General features: G+C 45.6%; 1 protein-coding gene across 2 annotated transcripts in view; it reads right to left on the reverse strand.

Moving 5' to 3' along the window:
* LOC138570265 (uncharacterized) overlaps positions 1 to 23,543 on the reverse strand; it is a 326,232-nt gene that overhangs the window by 174,719 nt on the left and 127,970 nt on the right. The window lies entirely within an intron of this gene.

Genomic DNA, 23,543 nt, shown 5'->3' on the forward strand with positions numbered 1-23,543 from the left:
AACTTGCAAGTTACTCACTCAATTGTAGTCACAGGCTGAGGTCCTAAGCTCTTTGGCTATTGGGGTCCCTCAACCTGAATTCACAATAGAATTCACAATAGATGAGAATAGGACAACATTGAAAGCTGAAGAACAGCAAAAGATGGGGACTGACAAAGTCAAATGTGTGGGCGTTTGTGCCGTGAGGCTTAAGCGTTTGCCAAGCGCTGCCATTCATTGTACTCCCTGGCCATAAAATGGCAAAAGCTGATAAAGGCTGTGAGTCCCTGTGTTGACCCAATGTCTACACAAGCGCCGAAAATTCAGATTTGTCAATCATGGTTTTCAACAAGAACTCAGGGCAAGGAACATTTGCAGTTACACACATTTTGTAGCACCCAGCAAGTAGGGCAACACAATAAAAACACGTTTTTTACATTGTTAACGGCTGACAAGTGGACTCGTGCATGCGATACCTTCAGCCACTCCTGGCATTTTTGCCAGTGGTGCTTTGTATGCTGCGAGTGGGATCATTTATTATCAGTATAACTAAACTAAAAGCAAGGACTGGCTCAAGGGAGGCCACTTTCCAGCATTGAACGCCATGTGCCAAGCAGGCTTTTCTCTGCACAAAACTCAGTAGTTTGGTAAAATAAGACTTACCTGCACATTTAGAGCTCTGAAAAGAACAAAAGAAACCGTGAAATATATATGTGCAACACCGCACACGTAAGCATTGTATCCTAAACAGGATGTCTGCATGCAAACGACTAGCACACACATGTAGCCGGGAGCTACTGGCACTAATAAGAAGTGTGGGTGAATAACGTTTCATAAGCAGTGAACACTGAGGTTCTCAAGCTGCCAACACCGCCCTTAACTGAAATCTTGATAACTCATTTTTAGGGACAATTCTCATTCTATGGCTAATTTCCCTTACCTATAGAGTCCCCCAGCAGCTTTGCTGGATTTGAAGTGTTTGTTTTTTTCTCCTGCTAAGTGTGAGACTCTTTTTCCCACTCTTAGGCATTTGTGCTATGTGTGTTCTAGGCTATTTTTGTGTTTAATGTCTATGGGGTTTTTCTCACCTCCATAGGAACCATCTTTATTCACATGTGTTACACAGCACCCTCTGTGCAGTGACACTGGGGTATCGTAGCAACCCCCAAACAAAGACTCCATACCCTGCGACTGACTACTGTCTCCCAGGGCATGTAAAGTCCCCATTGACTTTACTAGTCAATTTTTATGAACTAAAACAGTACAACGCATCTTACTATGGAGGTACTGGGAAGGGTTAGTAGTTTTTCCCTTATGTTCATTTTCGAGAGGGTACCGTACAGTTCCTCTCTCAGAAGTTTCTGGCTGGTGGCAGTGGTTACTACAGTAAATATTCGACTGCAAATATTTTCCTATGGGATTTTCCCATTGTTCGAGGCTACCACATTTTCTGACAGCCTCTAACATACCGCCGGTGTATTTTAATATTAACTTTACTCCGGTAGGTTTTATTTGCCAGAACTTTAATATAACTTCTTTCTCGTGTCTTTCTCTAAACTCCTAACCCAGGTCGGGAATCCTCTGTTCGTTCTTTTGGCGGTCTACTGCCAAGAAGCCCTCCTTTCGGCGCCACTGAGTCTGGGGTGGGTCCATTATATGAGAGGGGGAGTAGGACCCCTGGACAGGGTTGCCTCAGCAACCCATGTCACACTCTATCCTGATGGGCTGGAGGGTCTCCCGCCAAGATGGCCACTCCACTGTGTGAGTGACAGCTAAGCTGTATGAATGGGGATCCTTTTGCATAAAAGCAGGGTCCTGAGGACTGGAAGAGCAAGACGTTGCCACTGGAACTAAGAAGCCGAAGAGGAGAGAAGCCAAAGACATCTGCAGCGACTGAACCACCGGTGAAGTCCTGATGCAGCATCTCACCACTTTTCGCCACACGACAAGAAAAGATCTTCATCTGAAAGAGCCTTCTTCCCTTGAGCTGTTGGGGCCAACCAGTTTGCCAATCGCATTGCCGGACCTGCCTTGGTCGAATCGCCAGTACCCTGTACTCGGAGGCCAGATAGCCAGGCACCAGACCACCCGGAACACGATTTAAAGGAGCGTATCTTTTATTCGTCGGGCAGCACTGCGGATGGTTTCATCCCTGGGTAGTGCATTAACTTGAACCTTCCTCCACGACGAGAGCCTCTCTTCCTCTGCTGGATCACCCAAACTTCAGGAACTACCAGGAACAACCGCCACCGCAGAAGCCACTTCTTCATTGTCCGCCCTTTCTTCCCGGTAGTGCTAAAGGTGTTTTAAATCCTTTACCCACCTGGTGGGTTGGCCACCTCTCTCTCTTAACATTGTCTTTCACCTTCTGCATCCACCTTTTCAAAATCGTTAATCAAAGACTTGACTGCAGCTACAAGAACATTTTGCTCCTGGGCCCTTGCCCTGTATCACTGACTCTGGCACAGGCCTACTGACTCTGGCTAAATTTGTTAGAACTGCCTTCTCTAGATTACTTCTCAACTAGAACTGTGTTGGTGCACCTACTTCTTATAACCACCCTTTCCTTCCCACTTTTAAACCTGCCATTTTGATTAGTTTTCATTTAAGTAGTTTCTATACTGATGCACTGCCTTGCTTAAACTGGTCCACAAACTTATGGGAAGTGTTGTTAGGGTGTGTAAGGAGATATTTCTGTATAACGTCTGCTTTCCCTCCCTTGTAAGAAATTGCTAGAGTGCCATTTGTGTTTGGTTTGCACTGTGCCGTTTTGCTCAGTTTTCACTCTTGCGCAAACTTGTCTACAATTTAACTATGGAGTTGTGTATACTTTCTTGACCTAATTTAACTTTCTTGATAACGGTGATAGATGTGTTTAACTAAAAGTGTATAAAATATATATATTCTTTTTTACTACAAAGCTTTGGTCAGTGTTTCCTTGTCCCATAGTACCGAAGGCCTATTGTGTAAACCCTGAATACTGCTCATCTCCCTCTTGAGATAAGTCTGACTGCTCAGCCACAGCTACCAACTAAATCTTTGTAGTACGGACTGATACCAATTTGCTCTCACCTGTAGTCTTAATCTTCTGTAGTGCTCCCTAAGGGTACTGCACAGGATTCTGCCTAACACTCGCTTATAATCACTGAATACTCAGTGACAGAGGTTGGGAGAGTGCGTTTACAATGCGAGACTGAAAGTAAAGGAGTCAAATGAATAAAGGGCACTGGCTTCCGCAAAGTACCACTGCTAAGTGCGGAGACTTTAGTATGGTTTCCACAACTGCCCAGGAATTTTCCAAAAAGTTCAAAGTTCACTTCTACAGTGCTGGAGCTTAAAGGCTGAAAGGCACATTTGTTTACGACATTTGTATTACATCCTGGGCTATTTATAATTGCAATTTAGCCATTAGCATTTTAGAAAAATGCTTATAAGAAACAGCAGCACCATAACCACAGCTAGTTTGACTGTTCTGTGCTACAGAGCGAGCTCAAAGAGATTCTGGAGCTAGTGATTTTTGCAGGGAGGGCCAGTTAGTGTGTGTTAATGACCAAGGGGATTACCTTGGCGGTCAATCGGCAGGTAAAGAGGCAAACAACCACTGGCACATACCATCTCCCTCATATCTGAGCTTCTAAAGCAATAGTGATGTTTCCCTCTGAATCCACGAACATGCGGTGTGGGGGTTCGCGTCTGCAACACAAGCATAGTCCTCAAAGCTGAACACAAGGACTAGTAGTTGAGAGCACAGTCCCCAGCAGCACCCATGCAAAAGTGAAACCAAATATACAAAAGGTGAACAACAACAAAAACCTCTCGCCCGGGAGGAGTGCGGCCAGCATGCAGGCTTTGGGCTTTCACACGCATGCTCCACATTAGCACATTCCCACAAACATTTAAGAGTTAAATGCTGGAGCACACAGCAAACCAACATTGACACTAAAACACAACATACAATAAACCCTACAATAGAACCACATTGTTTGAATCTCAATTTACCCTTGCAAAGCAGAAGAAATGACAACACACGGGTGCACTTCACATTGTGCACCAGCAGCAATACATAGCAAACATACGATGCATTCTAAAACCACACAAAATAACCTTGCAAAGTCCTTTTCCCCACGACATTGCAATCCTCCTTCGAGCTAGTATCAGTAACAGCCCGCACAGCTTGCGCTCGGAGGGTGGCAAATGTTTGGTTAATCCAAGAAGTGTGATCTTGGGGTCAGGCTCGAGGGGTGTGCCTTTGATTGCTGCTGTCTTCTCCAGTACCGTTTCCCAGAATTGATGTATGGTCGGGCACGACCATGCGAGATGGATAAAATCTGCCAATGGGGTTTTGCAGTGGCTACACGATGGCAGGGTAGTGGGGTGATGGGTGTGTAGCCTAGCGGGGGTGCAATATGCCTGGTGTACGTATTTAAGGTGTATTTGTTTATATCGAGTGTTTAGTGATACTCTGTGTTTGGGCTATTATGTAGTCCCAGTCCTCATCTGGTATTGTCGTGTGTAGGGATTTCTCCCATCTTGCCCTTGGTGTTGTGGGCTGTAGAGTCGTGTCAGATAGTAGGGTTTTATAGATAGACGACACAAGTCTGCCCTCCCCTTTTGATTGGATTACCCCGTGTAGTAGTTGCCATGTTGGTGGTTGTTGTGGGAACGAGGGGAAGAGGGCCTGGAGAGATAACCGGAGACGTAAATAGATGAATGTGTCTAGGGCAGTGATGGCCTCACGGGCTCTGGCTTGTTCAGGTGTAATGAAGTGCTCGTCACAAAACAGATCGCCCATGGTGTGCAGCTGTAGCTTGTTGGCCCAGTTAAGATAGACTTTCTCTTAGGTCAGTAGGATACCGGGGATACATCTGATCGGAAGAAGGGGGGAGAATCTAACCTGGATGTCGCATCTCTGCGCCATTTTCTTCCAGATTGAAATGGTGGATAGTACCGTATTTACAGTAGTGTGTGGGATGTGTGTTTGGCCGATGATAACAGCTCTCAGTAGATTAGGTGATGCGAGGGCTCGTTCGAGCTGGACATGGGGTCGGGTAAAGTGAGTGGCGTACCAGTGGCCCAAGAAATTGGGCCTGTGCTGCCCAGTAATATCGCTCTAGGTCAGGGAGTGCCACCCCCCTTTTGTCACTGGTTGGATCAAAGCCTTGTGCGCTATTCTAGCTAGTTTGCCCGCCCAGAGTAGTTCCAGGACCATGCTGCGAATGTGTTGGAGGTACTTTTAGGGCACTAGTAGAGGGAGGTTCCCAAAGAGATACAGAAGTTTGGGGAGGATCACCATTTTGACCAGCTATTCCCAGCCCCATAGGGTCAGTGGTAGTGTTTTCCATCTATTGATTTTTTCTTGGAGCGCCTGTGTTACTTTGCCGTAGTTATCTTGGAAGAGGTTTTGGTGGGTTCTGGACAGTTGGATGCCCAGGTACCTGACGTTCGTGTGTTCCCATTTGAAACCATAGTCGTCTGGGAATTCTCGGGTCGCTGGGGTCAGGGGGAATATTATCGACTTGATGCGATTTATTCTCATGCGTGAGAAGGTGCCGAATTTAATATTTGTCTCGCATTACTGGATTTAGGTTCTCAGAGGGGTCACGTATGTAGAGGGCAAAGTCATCAGCGTATAGTGAGATTATTAGTTTATGTGGGCCAAAGGAGAGGCCTCTGTGTATGTGTCAGGCGCGAAGTTCTGAGGCGAGGGGTTCCATCACTAGCGCAAATAGAATGGCAGACAGGGGGCATCCGCGTCTGGTCCCGCGCTGCATATCTATGGGCACTGATCTGGTCTTTCCCAGGGTTATGTGTGAACGGGGTTGGTTGTACAGAAGGGCGGTCAGCCTTATGTAGTGGTTCCCAAGGCCCATGCGCAAAGAGGAAGGGCCACTCGATGGAATTGAAGGCCTTTTCTGCATCAAGGAGGGTCGCTACAGCTTGGTGTGATGGGTCTAGTGCTTCTATGACTCCAAACATGCGCCTTATACCGTATGACCTATTCCGACCAGGGATAAATCCTGCCTGGTCTGCAAGTACCAGTGCGGGCATCAGGGGAGCAGTCTGGTGGCGAGGATTTTGGCTAGGATCTTGTTATCAAGATTGATCAGTGAGATTGGTCTATATGAGCTGCATTCTTCTGGAGGTTTCCCAGCTTTGTGCAGCAGCATCATATTCGCTTCTCGGAGAGTCGGGGGTAGGGATCCCGTCTCAAGTGCTTCCTCAAAGACCTGCAGTAGTATCGGGGCAAGGAGGGGGTGAATGCTTTATAGAACTCACTGATCAGTCCGTCTGGGCCGGGGGCCTTAGTGTTCGGGAGCTCTTTCATTGCTTGAAGGATTTCCTTTGACGTGATGGGTTGATTCAATGGCTCTCTTAGTGTGGCATTTACCCAATAGAGTTCAATGTCATTCAGGTATCTGTTCAGCGCTTCTGGGATGGCAGTGTATTTAGACCTGCACAGTTTTTGGTACAAGGTACGGAAAGTTTCCGCAATTTCTTTGTCAGTGTGGACCAGGGTGCCAAAGGGGTCTCGTATCTGTTCTATTGTCGGGGGCTTTCTGTCGCCTGTTATCAGTCTTGCGAGAAGGGCACACGGTTTCTGCCCCTCCCCATATTGCCGGATATGGTGACCATGTGATAGGAATTTTATTTTGCGGTCTGCTGCCGCCCTGAATTTGTCCAGTACTTTTTTCAGCTCTGCAGTTGTGTGCGGGTCGGTTGATGTGGAGTGTTGCCGTTCAAGTACTTTCAGGAGGGTTTCACTTTGGGTAAGTTCTTGTCTTATGAGTTTCAGCATTCCGTGTTCTTTGGTTATGCATACCTCTCTGATGTAACATTTTAGGGCTTCCCAGAGCGTTCCAGCAGACGATACAGAAACCTGGTTGAGTTCAAGAAAATAAATGATCTCTGTACGGAGTTCGTCTGCAAACACTTGGTCCTGTAGCGCTCCCGGTTTGAATCGCCAATGACGTCTCCCTTCCAATGGTTCGGGTGGGGTGCATTCAAGAGTAACTGCCGAGTGATCCGATATTGTCCTTGGGAGGATATTGCACTGGTTCCATTGCAGATGGCTATGAGTGGACACCAGGAAGTAATCGAGGCGTGAACTTGTTTTGTGGACCCAGGAATGAAACGTGAAGTCACGGGTGCCTCCATGTTGGCATCTCCAGGCATCTTCCAGGCTGTATGCCCTGCAGATTCCTTGAATTTGAAGTGCTGCCTTGGGGATAGGTGTTACTGTTGCCTGGGATTTATCTTTGGTGGGATCCAGTGTGGTATTCAGATCACTGCCCCAGATAATTGTTGCGGACTCTGTTCCCGCTAAGTGCGACATTACCCAGTCATAGTTGTTTGCCCAGTCTGTTTGGGCCGTAGGAGTATACAATGATGACCTCTGTTCCCTCCAGGATCCCGTGCACAAGTATTGCTCTGCCTTCTGTGTCCTTACTGGATGAAAGTAGTTTGAATTTCAGTGTTTTACTTATCATGATGGCCAACCCTCTGCAATACGAGGAGTACAACGAGAAGTATCTGTGGCATCCCCATTCTCGTGGCCATGAGCACGGGATCTTCTGCGTCTTCACTATTGTTATGAATAGTGTTTCAATAAAGCTTGCCCATTGCTTTTTATGTTTTTTCAGAGTTCAATTGGACAGGCCGTCTGGGCCTGCAGCTCCAGAGTTTTTGAGTTTCTCAATTGCTTCTTCAATATCATCCTTGCTCGGTTCAAACACCCATTTGATCTGAGGATTGATCTATTGTTTCTCCAATGTTTGTTAGGAGACGTGAAAACAGTTGGAAAATGATTTATACAGTCTGTGGGACTTACTCCCACTGTCAAGCTGCTCATCTGGTTATGAGATCCATCATTTATTATGGCCCGTGTTTCACGGCTCTTTCGTTGGCATATCAGTTTTAGCATTATCTCTGCCAGTTCCTGCTCGCAAAGCCATTTAAACTAGCACACCCAATTGCGATATGTTTGGTGCAGAAGTCTTGCTGCTTCTTGTATATCCGTGCTTACGCTGGAATTTTCTTTTCTTATATAGCATTATTTTGCTGAATGGATGTTTATATTTAAGGTTGTCATAGCGACATCCGGATTTGACTTCAATAAATTGTGTTAAGAGAAGCGCGTACTCAACATGGTGGACTCATGTGTCAGACCCAATCCTAATGAATGTGTGAGCTTCGAGATCTGCAAGGGTCTTATGCGCAGGCGATTGAGGCCTTGGTTTATCTCCACGTGCTCCTTGTAGATTTCAGTTGATGGACTTTTCTTCATTAGCCACTGGAGATTAACTGCGTCATGATCGCTATTGCGCATTCTGAGGATCTCCAATGACTTGGGGCATCATTACGAGTTCGGCGGTAACCGAGGCAGTAAAACCGCCTGGTTACCGCCGGACTCGTATTATCATTCCGCCTCCGTGATTCCCGGAATTACCGGGGCATTACAACCCCGGTTTTCCGGGAATCACGGAGGCGGAATGGTGTTAATCCCCATTCCCATTGAGTCCTATGGGACTCAATGGGAATGGGGATCATGGAAACACCGGCAGCATCTCGTAATGCTGCCGATGTTTCCTCGTCCACCTGCAGGCGGGCGGTGTTAAACCCGCCAGGTCAGACCTGGCGGGAACATCACCTCCCGCCTGCAGGAGTTGTGATCAGGCTGTCCGGAAACAATGGTGGCGGTGGGTTTACCGCCACCGTTATTTCCAGACCGCCCGATTTGTAATGAGGCCCGTGATCTCATTATTAAATTCAAAGGAAGTCCAAATATAACAATTTTTTTGTGAATTTGATTCCCATGCCACGTTGCCCTCACGGGGTTGTCTCCACTGATTTGACCATTCAACATTACACAATTCCTTTCTGCCAATTCAGTCCACCAAATGGTGCTTCGTGTGGTATGAGATTTTTCTTGGATGTTCATCACTTGCCCATCAGAATTGATCCAGGAGTGATTAAGATCTCCACATACGAGTATTTTTGGAAGTCGAATATAAATCTGTCTATCATCCGTGCAACTGATGAGATAAAAGTTCGAACACCTATTTTTGCCGGGTTCCAATATACATTTACTAGGAGAAGGAACTTATCTGACCCATCGTCATCGTCTGTGATTTGTATTATGGTGCACTGGACGAAGATGTTTGGATGCATTGATCTACGTACTCGCCACCCAGAACGTTTTTCACCAATGTTAAGAGGCCTGAAAAAGGTCGACCTGTGATATTTTTCTGAGCCGTGTTCAATATCATAGAATAGCCTTCACAGATGGGGTTCGTTCTCGTCCAAGTTTCCTGCAGACAGATCAGATTATCGGTCCCACTGGCCAGTTCGTTGTCCTGAAATAAATGTAAAAAGCCCCTGGTATTCCAAGAGATTAGTGAACAGCCTTGAAGTGCACTATGGCCAGGGAGCTAATGATTTGAAGAGGAGCCGCTTAAAGCAGATGAGTAGGTGTTCGATCTATTTCAGGTCTGATGTATGGGTTAAAAAGGAGCGGTGATAGGCTTGCCCCTTTTGGTACTCCACAGCTGATGGTCTCTTCAAACGAAAAATGGTCACCCCAGTGAACCTTCGATTTCCTATCTGAGAGGAATGATGTTAGACAGTTAATTGCCTCTTTAGAGCAATTTGCACCCTTCTCAAGTGCCATTTTGAGCTGATTGTGATCAAGAAGATCAAACGCAACACTGAGGTTGAGTAGTACGAGTAGCCCAGTTCTCTCTTTTTCCACTATGCTGAACATGTGAGATTGTAGATCAAGCATTGCCGTTTCGGTACTATGTGCCACCCGAAAGTCTGAATGTTGGCTATGTAAGATCTCGTTGGCTCCTACAAATGTATGAAATTGAGAGGTGGCAATCTTGTCAAGTACCTTTGGTATAAAATTGCAATTTGTAATTTGTCTTAGATTTCCCAGGTCCCTTTGATCTAATTCCATTTCTTTTTTTTTTAGCAAAGGTGTAATGGTAACCATTTTGATGTTAGCCGGGACACATCCGTCACATGCTGTTTTGCAAAGTATAAACATGACAATGTTTTCCATTTCTGTGCCTTGGGACTTAATGCCATTTATATTCATCCTACAGACCCATGGAATGCAACAAAGTGCAATGTGGCCACCCCAGACTGGCCAAAGCACCAAGAGGCCCTACCAATTAAAGATTTGCATTAAAGGAACCTAAAAAAAATCACTTATTTAAAGCGCTCACGCAGCCCGGGGGCATCGAGGCGCTGTTACAGGAGTATGTCTCTTAGTTGCATATTTATAACCGCTTAATACCCGGAGGAATCTAAGCGTGGACCCAGGGATCGAACCTGTGTTGCTTCATGTCATCTTGTTTCCAAGGCGAGCATGTTGCCGCTGAGCTATCCTCCCGGGACACTTACATATACCTCATTACCAGTTGGGCAGTGCAGGTTAATGCGGTGGTATTACCGTATACTGCTGCATTACTGCGCCCCCCTCCCCCAACTATACGTTTGGCGGTAAATTGGAGGATTGACCTCCAGCCATTTCCCACCGAGTCAAATGGGCTCAAATAAATGGGCACTTACACCGCCTACCGCCACTTGTAATCCTTCAATAATGCAGCCAGATCAAGTAGCGGTAACGGTAATACCGTTTGGTGGCATCTGGGTGGATTTACCACCAAACTCTTAATGAGGCCCACTAGTGTATAATGTCCAACGCTTACTTCAAGCTAAGTGAGCTTTCACAAGCTTTTTCAAAGTGAATCAAAACAAGTTCAATACAGTTCTGCAGTGTAGAGTTGAGGAATGGTCAGCCAAGTGTGGTAATATCCTCTTATTAAAACATCCTCTTTTCATAAGTAGCCACCACAAACCAATCCAGCTGTTTGCCATGAGAGTTTACACTCAACACTAGGGTCTCTCACAACAAGTTGAATCACAGACAATGTGTGGCAGCACTAGACAACAAGGCCAGCACTATTTCAAGACCATCAGAAATAATGAAAGCAAGCATTGGCAATGCTAATAGTTTCGGCGTCTACTGCTGTTCTTTGCATTTATAGGGACCAGGGTGCAAGGAGGAGAGCGCAAAGCTTCAAAGGAGGGTGCAATAAGGGGTGCAGGTGTGCAATGGAATGAGAAGGGGAATAGAGCAATGGAGGAAGCCATTGATAGACGGTGCCGATGTTAAGCAAGAGGAAATATGAGCGAGAAAGGGACAGAGTAAGAGAAAAGGTCAGTGTGAGAGGAAGGATGAGAGAAAAAGTAAGGGCTGAGAGCAAAGGTGCGACTTGGAGAAGAAGGAATATGGGGGATATATTCAAGAGTGTGAGAGAGAGTGACCGCACGTTTGGGGATAGCGTGACCACGTGGGTAGATAGCGAGAGTGCATGCAGGGAGAGAGAAAGAGGAAGCGACAGTGCACGCAGGCAAGAAACCAGAGAAGAGAGGTTAATGGAGAAGACACCCGAGAAGTGAGAGGATTCGCCTTATTCCTACGCTTTTAATACAAGCGGCTAGAAGAAACGTGTACCCAGAGTCCCAGCTAAAGGGGGAACGATTAGACTACCACGGCGATTAAAGATGTCGTGAAAGGGGTATGTTTAAACTCCATGAAGGGGTAATGATTAGAGGCAGAAATACCTGTGACCAGCTGGTGTTCGTCTAGTCTGTCAAGCGTCTGTCTTACATGTTTTTTGTTGTGACGTCATACATTGAAACATTTTCTTTGAGATAAACGATTTAAATTTTACGCGATTGAATAGCTGAGATAAAATTGCATACAAATTTATGTTTTTGGAGTAAAATAGAAGATAACATTTTGGGAAAAATCGGAATTGGAGCTTGCAGTGTTTGGTGCTTGCTCATATTGTTGGAACTGTTTAGGCCACACAAAAGTGTTGACAAGTGTTATATAAGAGGAAAGGGAACAGATTTGAGCATGGAGGACATAACTCCATTAACACACTTATGCAAACGGTTGCCTAAACACGCACCCAAACTGAAGAAATACAGTACAGAGTGGGTTAACGGAACCACCCACAAAATGTTTATGACATGGCTACAAGATGGGTCCTTATCTAAAACCGTTTTACAACACATGATGACATATTTGCATGCCACATACACGGGCAATAAGTTACACAAAAGCCTAGCTATTTTTAAACTTTGGAAAATGTATGAACAAGAGAAGGGAGAGGAGCCGCCAGTAGAATGGATACTTAATATATGTGCAGAGGGGGGTGAGATGCCTACCGCACCACCCGCCCCAGCCAAAATGAAAGTTGAAGAAAGTAAGGACGAGGGATCATACCTGCTGAGAGAGCTTAAAGCAGTCACGGGGTACAGCCACCCGACATAAGTCACCTACGCATAGTAGTGACGAAAATCAAGGGAAAGATAAGGACAAGGATATTACCTCCACAGTCCCAAGGGACAAGGGGAGACGCAATGACAAAAAGAGAGATCAAGCACAGACAAGCGCATCTCTCGACAAGGAAAGAGAAGGGAAACAAAGATAAAACTGGAGATAGCATTTGCAAAAACGAATGGATGGGAGGACAAAGTTTATTAAAACCTGATGGCAAAGGCATTGATGACGTGAACCAAAAGGAAAGGATAGAGGATGTACAGGGAAAGGGAAAAGAGAAGGAATTGAGAGACGAAAGAATAAGAAAGAAAGGCAGACAAAAGGCGAGAACAGCTATATCGCGTGGAGCAAGAAAGACAGCTCGATCGCAACCCAAGAGCAGCCAATGATCAAGACAGAAACAGCAAAGGTTAGAGGAAGAACAAAGAATACGACAGAAAAGAATAAAGAGACAAAGAGATGAGGAAACCCGCAACGCAGATGAATGTAGAAATGAAAAGAAAAAAGGAAGAAGAAGGGTCAGAGAAGAGGCAAGGAAGCGCAAAGAATTTGATGACGATATAGACCGTAAGCGAAGACAGAGAGCACACCATCTTGAATATCTGGGGAAGAGAGGTTAGAAAACCCGCTCCAGTAATAGATTGGGAAGACATTGAAGAATTATTTCCTGCGTATGATTCAGTACCAGGCACGTCGAGGGCGAATATTGAAGATGACTTCGACACCAGAAGCATCAGAGAAACGATCTATAAAATATATGATGAAATGGGGCTGGAACAAACACCCCAAGGGGCAGGGGAAGACTAGCACCTGGAGAGCACACAGCCCTACAACAAAGAGGATGTCACCCGAAGTAGTGGGAATAGGGAACTATCCCTGGACAGATTAGAAATCAGTAGGAACCAAGACGACACAAGTAGTTGCACGAATTGGGGAAAGAAAATGTCCGACACCGAGATGGAGGAGAGTAAGGAAAATGAGGAAGAGAGACGGAGCGAAAGACGACTCCCAAGGGGAAAAGGAATAAGAAGGTTAGACACTAGTGAGTCTGTACCAAGGGCATCAGAATCAGCCACGCAGTCAGACCGGCATGAAGAAGTATCACACGGTCAGAGGGGGGAGGGGTGTCTTCACCGCCCTACGTGGACAGACTTAGGTTCCTACCAGGCAGGCGACGATAGGCGACGATGTGAGAATATTACCCTAGCCATAGATAGAAGAACCATGAGGGAAGAGAGAGAACTATACATCCCAATTTCCGCTGCTCAAGAAAGGGGGAGACCACAATATATTCCATGGCCACATATGGATCGAGAAAATTTGAAAAACAAGCTTCCAATGCTGACATCGGGAGCCAGAAAATGGATACATGAGTTAGAAAAAATGACAGGAGGAAACACGCTAGCTATAGGGGACATCAAAGGTCTCCTAATCGCCATAATTAATACTGCGCATGACGGGCTCTATTTAACAATTGTAGAGCCGCAGTATGGAAAGCGGTACGAGTTCTATATCCAGACACTTCTGATATGGGAGCTATAATGACACGAAAGATGAAGGAGTCTGAAGATCCGGTAATTTACGTACAAAATTTTCAAGACGCGTGTGTGCTCGAGACGCAAGAATCTTGGATGAAATCTATACCTGTGCTCTACCATATATTGTGCCAAGGTCTGCCAGAGCAGAAACAGCTCACGAAATTGGTAGGAATTGAGGCCAAGCCTTGGGCTGAAATACAGCTGACCATCTCACATTATTGTAGACTGCTGCAGGAAAAGAATCACAAAAAGGAAGCAACTCGTAAGGGCCAAGACGCGAAATTGGTGCAGAAGAAATTGTCAAAATATGCTCTTGAAGGAGCTATGATAACTAGCACAGCCTAATCAAGCATGCAACAGGTGACTAATACAAAGCAGAATAATCAGGGCAATACAGGGTTTTACCCCAGGGGAAGAGGATTTAGAGGAAGAGGATGGCAGAACAATCAGGGAGGTTTCCAAAATAATCAAGGAGGTTTTCAAAATATGCAAAATGGTAATCAAGATATGTCAAATGGGCAAAAGATCCGACCACCGCCAGTATGCTGGTTGTGTGGAATGACACGCACATGCAGGAACCAAGGCATGATGCAGAATGGCCAAGGGACAGGAGCAGGCATGGCAAATCCACCTGCAGTTTTACAGCAGGGTAGTGCACAGAATCACACGGTGCAACAACAAGCACCAGGAGCGCAACAAGGCGTGCAACCTCCGTGCATGGGGAATTTTCCACAAGGACAATCCCAACAGGCACCGATACAACTGTCGCAGACGATGAGCACAGGGCAGACCACGAACCCTGGAATGGGAAGTAACAATGGGAATGGGGTAAATCCACTTGTACATAGTGGACCGAATTTGCATATGGACTAGGACAGCTCACTGGGAACCCTGATGTGTTCTATCCTATCAGTGAAACCAGACCCTCACAGGGAACCTAGGGTGGATGTCGTTATAGGGGATAAAGAATATCCCTTCTTAGTTGACACGGGTGCAACACGCTCGTGCATACGTGAAGGCAAGTTTTCCTTGTCCGGCAAGGCCATAAAAAACTCAGTTTCACAGGAGCTACAAGTCGTGTTCCCTTCACAAATGCACTTCCAGTCTCCATAGGAGAATGTGAAATGAATGTGCCTTTATTATATTCTCGACAGACCCCAGTAAACATTTTGGGTCGAAATTTAATGACAAACTTAAACATGACAATCTTGTTCATGGAAGAGGGCATAGTTTGTTCCACTCCAGGAATGCACTACTCAAATGGATGCAAAATGATTAGGGCATACTCAGGACACATAACCATGAGGGCTATACCATTAGAACCAGAAATATTTGCATATGGTATGTGTGTACTAATGGCAGGACTGCCAAGCCTTGCAGACAGAATCATGAGAACCCCTGATGAGTTCCTATTCAGACCAAGAATACCGATGTATGAGGAAAAGGGACAATTATTTTCCTTGATGATACACAGCTGCAGTACGAGGGAAAATGGCCTTGATTGATGGTCATGACGACGAGGGCCGACAATGGTGCGCAGTAATCGCCATTGAAGAAGAGTATCGAGTGACTCACATCACCGATGAGGATCTGTTTGAAGAACAAGCAGATATGGTGGAGACAATGGTGGAAGTGAGTCTCACCTTTTGGGTAAAAATGGTCAAAAGAGAAGTGCCTCAGATGTTGGCACGAAACCGTCCTGAATATTTTAATGACATGGCCCAGGGATTGGAGAAGTGAGAATTAAACTGAAACCAGGAGCAATTCTGCCCAAAGCACGGCAATATCCTATGTCCAGAGAGGCAGATGAGGGTATTTTTAAGACAATTTTAGCCATGAAGGAGCAGGGCATCTTAGTGACGTCAGAGTCGTCATGCAATACCACGGTTTATCCGATCAAAAAAATCAAAGGGAGGGACTTGAAGGCTAATTCAAGATCTGAGGCCAATAAATGATATTGTTGAGGCCGAGTTCCCTCTAGTCCCCAACCCGGCTACAATACTACGTAATATACCCGTTGAGGCAAAATATTTCACGGTGATTGACTTGAAAAATGTATTTTTCTCAATCCCGTTGCACATTGACTCACAAGATCTGACGTCATTCACATTCAGACAGATGCGCCTGAAAAGCACGAGACTACCCCAGGGGTATTGTGAGCCTCTATCTATTTTTAACAGAGTCCTGCAGATGGACTTGAGCAATATTGCACTAAAAAGTGTTGTCCTGCAATATGTGGATGACATCTTGATCTGCAGCACGACGGAACAGCAATGCAGGCACGATTCTGTTCAGTTATGGACTATACTGGCTGAGAAAGGATATAAGGTTGACAAAGAAAAGTTAAAATATTGTCAACAAGAAGTGCTGTACATAGGCCAGCTGATCTCACATGAGGGATAAAGAGTAACCCAGAAAGAGATGAAGCCATACTGAACACGGCTAAGCCGCACACGATAAAACAGATGCAGAGCTTTCTAGGCCTATGCAACTATGTTAGGGCATGGGTCTTCGACTATAGCTCTTAGACTAAGCCTTTGCTTCAGGCCCTAAAGAAGGCCCAAGTGATGAAAGAAAAGATTGAATGGTCTGAGACCATGGAGAAAGGATTTGCTGAACTCAAAAGAGCTATTTGCACAGCACCAGTTCTAGGGATTCCCAATTATGCAGAGGAATTCTACCTATTTTCACAGACGAATGGCAGCGTTATGACAGCAGTACTCACACAGAGAACTACGTTGGGGTACAAGCCCCTGGCATACTATGGTGGAAATCTGGGCCCAGTAATGAGAGATCATTTCCCGTGGGAACACAGTTTAGCTATTGTGATGGGTTGCTCCATGACGTTGTACGTCGCGCACTCACTATTTGCCATTCTGGAGAAACCGAAGGGCACTTTGACATCTCAGAGAGCTTCTGCTTATGAAATGATCATATCGAACCCATCGATCAAAGTAGTCCGATGTAAGATAGTGAACCCAGCTACGTTTATAGCAGAGCCAGTCACTGAAGGAGAGCCAATACATGACTACAAATTATGAAGAATTCTATGATGAAATTCCCAAGGTGAAAGAAAATGCCTTGGCAGAATGAGAGATCGTCTTTATTGACGCTTCTTCGAGGATCGATCAAAGTGACGGACAAAGATATACAGGCGTTGCTGTGATGAAGCACACAGCACATGGAGAGTTTTGAGTACTCAGTGCGCAAATACCATCTTTTTTTAATTTATTTTTTATTGATTTAGTTGAATACATCAACTTTTCAATATAAAACACATTTAACAAAATCAGAATATAAAACAATCATATAACTCAATACAAATGTTGGAAACTGAACCGTTAGAACACTATGAAATATGATACAAAGTAAAATCACATATGTACAGTTTTTAAGTTTGTCAATTTACAATAATATAAAAAACCCATCTATAAACCTAAAACAATCTATAAATCAAAAACATTATTTAAATCTCAATTTTAAAAGACCATGATCATTTCACAGTACTTATGTATCCATAGTCTCAGAAATGTCAATGCTGTCTAGTTGCAATGAGTGCAAAATGTGTACTGTTGCGATCTGTAGAACCAACGAGGAGGATCCAAAAATGAGGGCCTAGCATTGATTCTGGTCACACAGGGCGAAAGTAGAGCAGTACTTATGAAAGTGTATTTGTCTTGTGGAGGACAACACTGGACATTGGGTAATAAGATATTCCAAGGTTTCATGAGTGCCCGAGATGTGACAGAAACGGCAGACAAGCTGATCAGGGGACACGATTTTTCTAGTACACAAGATATCTTTTTTTTGCCATATGTGAAAACGGAAGCGCAAGATCAATTGTTTGTGGTATGGAGAAGGAGCTTTACACAAATAACTTTCCATAATGCCTCTTAATTTTGTCAGAAAACGTTGGCTAATGGCATTGTTATATGTTAGGCATTGCCGTTGGTTGTCAATCCAGGCCATTTGAAACATTTTTTGTTTTGCCTCATCAGGATTTTTAATCAAGAGATCGATTTCAATGTCAGCATGAGCCATTACCTTATATGTTGACAAAAGCCATTTACGAAGGAAGGAATGTTCTGTGCTAAACATATAGTTTGAGAGCATTCTAAGTAAGGTTTCTGTATGAGTACATATAAGGCACTTTCTCGACAATGCACATTGTCTCCAGTGATAGATAGTAGACAATGAATTAGTGCCTATTTCATAGCGTATCCACAATATTGGGATACAATGAGGTAGTCGCAGCACTTTACGCCAGAACTTGGCTTCCCATTTATCCAAGATGTATGTGGAAATAGGGGATCCTGTTTCCAGCCCATATAGAATTGCCGGTGAGACTTCATTTTCCCAAAAATTACTGCTGGTGTGATTGAAAATTTGCCATATCTAGCAAGAAGGATACGGGCATGAGAAATGAATGATAGAAGTTTGGAGTCTAACAAATTTAGATGTTTTGTGGCTTTGGATACTGGTTCAAAAATAACACCCAAATACTATAAGCAGGCACAATTGACATTGTCAATGGTCCAATGCTTTAGTGTATTGATTCCACGGTGAGGGTTGTGCATGACCACTTGTGTTTAAGATGTATTTACTTGGAGTTCATTTTCTAGGATGTAAGATTGAAAGGTTGATAATAGTATTTGTAATACAGCAGGAGTTTGGGAAATTAACACAATGTCATCCGCGTACATGAGTGCTTTTATCGGAACTCCATTAATTCTCGGGGAATCAGATATTGCAGCTTCAAACTTAAATTTAACATCCTGAATAAAATAATTGAAAATGGCAGAGGCCAACAAACAGCCCTGCTTGAGGCCACGATATGTAGGAATCGGTTTCAAGAGTAGTCCATTCAGGTGGAGTCTGATTTATACCGATGTGAAAGAGGCGGAGTCAATAGCGGAGTCAAGGCTGCAGATTCAAAGCAGTCCGTGGCAGTCTTTCTACACTGTTTTCCCAGTGAAGGTGTGTCCATAAAACACCCATCTATCCGCGGAGCAGGCTGTGGAGTCCAGGCTGCAGAGTCAAGGCAGTCCGTGGCAGTCCGAGCCAGGACCGCCGGGACTGCCCTTACAACTCCAGCACTGATACTGGCAATATGAACCGTGCAATTCCCGCTCCAGAAGAGGAGGTTCACTGGCTAAGAAGCCAGAGAACCCGCAGCGAAGACAGCGGGCTGGAGCACCGCAGCCCCCACAAAGACTTTTCAAGAAGCAAGAAACTACAAGTCGCAAGACCACCTATCCCCTCTCAACAAACTCATAAACCTCTGCCAAATCCCCAAAGTCAAGGAATCTGGGAGCATCGGCTCGACCAACAGAGGGACCAAAAGCAGAGGACATTCAGCTCCCTGTGACCCCGCGGCCGCAAGTCACGCCTCTCCTTTTGGGTGATCCAGGAATATCTCCCTACCAACTAGGGGCTATGCAGCGGAAGGACGACAATGCCGGGCTTCCCTTCACCCCCTGGCAGGTCTGGGAGCGCCAGCTCGACCTTCAACAACACCGGGTCTGGGAGCCGCCATCACCCACGAGGATCTGACACTCCAGGCTCCCCTACAAGCTCTGGCAGGTCTGGGAGCATCGGCTCGACCCCCAGGAATGGAGGAACAGGAGGGAGCCCAGGATGGCGTCAACTCAACACCCCCGGCTCCCCTCCACCCCCCGGCTGGTCTGGGAGCGTCGGCTCGACCGCTGGGAGACAAGGAGCCGGGTACGGAGACTGCGGAGGCAGCCTCGAACACGCAGGCTGACCCTACCACAACGGCGGGTCTGGGAGTGTCTGTGTCGCCGCCAGCTGCAGCGACCTCTGAATGCGATCATAACAAGGATCGCTCGGCTACCCTGACAAACCCACACTCACCGTCTAGTCTGGGAGCTCTGGCTCGACCTCTCCTGAACGGCATTCAGCCGAGCGCTCAGGACTCTCCCACGGGGCGCTCCGCGCGTTCTCTGTTGCTCGCAGCGGCCGTCCTGGCCCGGAAGCAGCAGACAGAGTCAGAGGGGGAGGGAGCGCGCCAGCACAGCTCGGCTTGGCGGGAGCAGGCATAGGAGCACCTCTCCCCGAATCGGACGGAGAAAATTCCTTGCCAGATCCCGCGACGTCTACAGACTCAGTGGGGAACTCTACATGTCCCACCATTAACGCTGCCAGTGAATCCATAAAATTGAGCAACAACAACGCCTCAAGTTACGGGGGAAACCAAATAAAAATTGACATTGGGATCCATCCGGTGGTGGCCATGGAGGACTTAGCCAGTCCCCCACCCAGCATGGGAAACCTGGAGACTGTCTGGTTAGGAGATTGCTCTTACTCAACAATTGAGGATTCAGAAAGTGACAGCTCCATAAACCATGATCCAACGCCCCCTTTAACAACCTTAAAGGCAGCACCATTGGGGGCCATTGAGAAGGACCCTCCATTTAAAACTAACAAAATGTCACCTAAAAACTTAATCCCAACGAAGGCCAAACACTCGCCTACGAAGGAAGAAAGAACAAAACCAGGCAAAACTAAACCTCTTACGTGCATACAACCAACAAACAACTTGCAGTCTGCCCCAGCAAATCGGAACAAAGAGGCCCAGAAGCCATCAGTGGGCACCCTTGATAAATGTTTCAGTAAACAAGGGAAAAAGGTCTTCATAGGGAAAAGTGAGATTTCTGATGCAGAACTTCTGGAAGGGACTCTAGAAGAAAACGATCACACTGACTCCCCCGCCATTCCAAAGAGACTGACTTCAATATAAACTCTCCTAACCCAAATGCTTCGAGCCATCAGCTACTTAATAACAAAAGATGGCATTTTGGGAAGCCTTCAGCATCAATGGACTGGAAACTTAACATCCAGGAAACTTTTCACAATACCCTGCACCAATGCACAGCCTTAATAAGCTAAATATGCCTAATGAAAATCTTCTACATGATGGGGTGCTAGAACCAACAGCTCCATCTAGCAAGACACTAAACCCTTGTCCAACACTCACTGGACCCATCAAACTTAAAACTTGAGAGACCTACAACGCAACTTTTGCCCTCAAAACTTACGCAGGTTATCCCACACCAGGAACATTTGACGCTGTCCAAAATGCCAACGACCAACCGATTGCAAGAAGCTCAAACTGCGAATCATCCTACGCCAAGTACACCGCCAAAGAACAGGAGACAAAGTGAAATCATGGGAGACTGGGAAAGAAACACCAAACAAAAAACCGGATCTACTGACGATAATGTCAGCTATCACTATAGCCCTAGCTCCGTTCACTAAACTGTACGAATCACTCAACGACTCTGTAACGGACCAAGTAACATTGGCAGTTTCTGCACAGACAAAATTAACCTTTTTAGAAGGATTCATCACTTCAAAAATAGAAAACACCGGGAAACAAAATCTGTACAATCCCAAGTCGAATTCCCACCAGAGAAAACATTTTACTTCAAAGCAGGAACCACTGACAAAAAAAGCAATTCTCATCCGGCTGTATCAGCCAAGAGTTCCCGAACGACCGTGACGCCGGACAAGCGGAACTCAAGTATTTCTCTGCTAAGCCTCACATCAGAGTAGTCAAACAAAATCCTCGAAGGACAAACCCACAGAAACCAAACCACTCTCAACTTCTTAACACTGCCACCGAGCAAGACAAAGGCAGTCAACGGTTGTATAATTAAAGATAAAGACCTAGAGCTCAGAGTTTCTGCCGATGGTCCATTCACATCTTCAGCACTAGCCACGAAGCCAACGACCGGGATAACTGCGCAGCCCAAATTGGCAACAGATCATGCCAAGGCCTCGCAAAAACCTCCTCTTTCAACTAAACGAAAGTACATCAAAATTTCAATGAATTCATTGAAACAGAACGCAACTCAAAATAATTATGTCAAATTAAACAGCAACAGATCACTCTCTCCCACTGAAAGCGATCTAATGGAAAACGCCCTGGAACTCTCTTCTCAACGGCTGGCCAAAGACCCAAAATCCAATAACAACTGCCAATCTAAAAGAAAAACTGTCTCCTTTGATCGGCACCAGAATAATGACACACCTCCCAAAAAAAATCAGACTCCTAGAGCCTAAAACTACACCATTCCATGTGGTTGATGACTCGAAACGAAGGACCCTCCCCTTGGTCAAAACAAAGACACGCTTCTAGCACCAAAAAACAGGACGAACCGAACAACCAGAAAAACAATCACACTCCAAACAGGTGGAAATCTAGAGCTATTATGCAACAAAAAAGAGAATCCAGGGACCACTATCAAAAAAGGGAACTTCACTGGACGCCGCCGCCAAAGCATTCTAATAGAGAATGGAAACGTACGCGTCTAACGAGACTCAATAGAACAACCGCTCTTTTTTCTTGCAACCTAGTTACAAATCAAAGAGCAACCAGGTTCTAAATAGATCCGTAATAATGGACCTACTTCATCAAGTTTCGTCTCTCAGATCAATAACATCAGACCATATCGATGTCATTGAATTTTCGAGTCCTAACTCCATAGACAGTGTATACATCCACATATCTTCATCAAGCACGAGACGGAAGCTCAAGGCCGAGTCCAGAGCCCTTAGAGATCTAGGTTACTACCTTGAAGAAATAAGCAGTGGTAAGGAGAACTCTCGCCAAGGATCAAAAGTGAGAGATCACATACCAAGCAAGGAACACGTCCCCACCGATAAGACAGAAAGCTCCGCAAGATCTCAAGCATCACATTACGAACTCCTTAAAACATACTCAGGAGGTAGAGCACACGATTCGGATGAAAGGAGGCTGCTCGAGTCACTCGGACGGTCCTACGCATCACCAAGTCCCACATCATGCATCTCATAAAAGTCATCCTGAAACCAGAACACGGGACACTGACGAAAGGAGGCCACTTGGCATCCACTACGGAAAGGAATCCATTAGGGATGAGAGAAGAGTTACCAGCTACAAGGACAGACTCGACTCACCAGATAAAACATCCAGATCTCAACAACGGCACAAAAGCCCTGCAAACAACACGAAGACCCGACACAACGAAAAACTAAGCAATATGGATCCAGAACATTTACCGAAGGGTCCTCGGCCGAATCGGAAGTCAACAACTGATCAAGACCCCCCCTAGAAGGAGAACAACTGAACTTCACAATTACTCGCGACATCCCCGCAAAGACAACGTCAAAATCAGATGGGCCTGGATCCCGGAAAGACTTTCAATAGAAAAAAAGAGGATAGCCACGAACAACCGCAATAGGAGTAGACAAAGATCCTAGAAGATCACTCCACACTCCAACCAATCTTATAATGGGCTCGTGGAACACAAGAGGCTTCACCCACCTGACATCCAAATCCGACGTGAATTTGGGATAATTCAATCTTCTCTGCCTACAAGAGACGTGGCTCCTCAAGAAGCCAACAATTGACGGTTTCGAAATTGATTTTTCACCAGCAATACAAGGTATAACAGGCAGGCCCAGCTCAGGGCTCTTGACAGCTTTCAGAGCCTGCAGTGGTCTACAACTAAAAAAAACACTTGAGCCGCTCCTTCATCTTAGCCTCTTTGGTTTCCGGGCAGCCGACTGCAGCAGGCGAAAACCTGGACAAGCCTACATCATAGTTAGTGATAAACATATATTGGAATCCAAAAGCTCTGAATGAAGCAACTCTGCTGACAAAC

The sequence above is a fragment of the Ambystoma mexicanum genome, chromosome 2q, assembly GCF_040938575.1.
Source record: "Ambystoma mexicanum isolate Mex_15411 chromosome 2q, UKY_AmexF1_1, whole genome shotgun sequence".
Lineage (NCBI taxonomy): Eukaryota > Metazoa > Chordata > Amphibia > Caudata > Ambystomatidae > Ambystoma > Ambystoma mexicanum.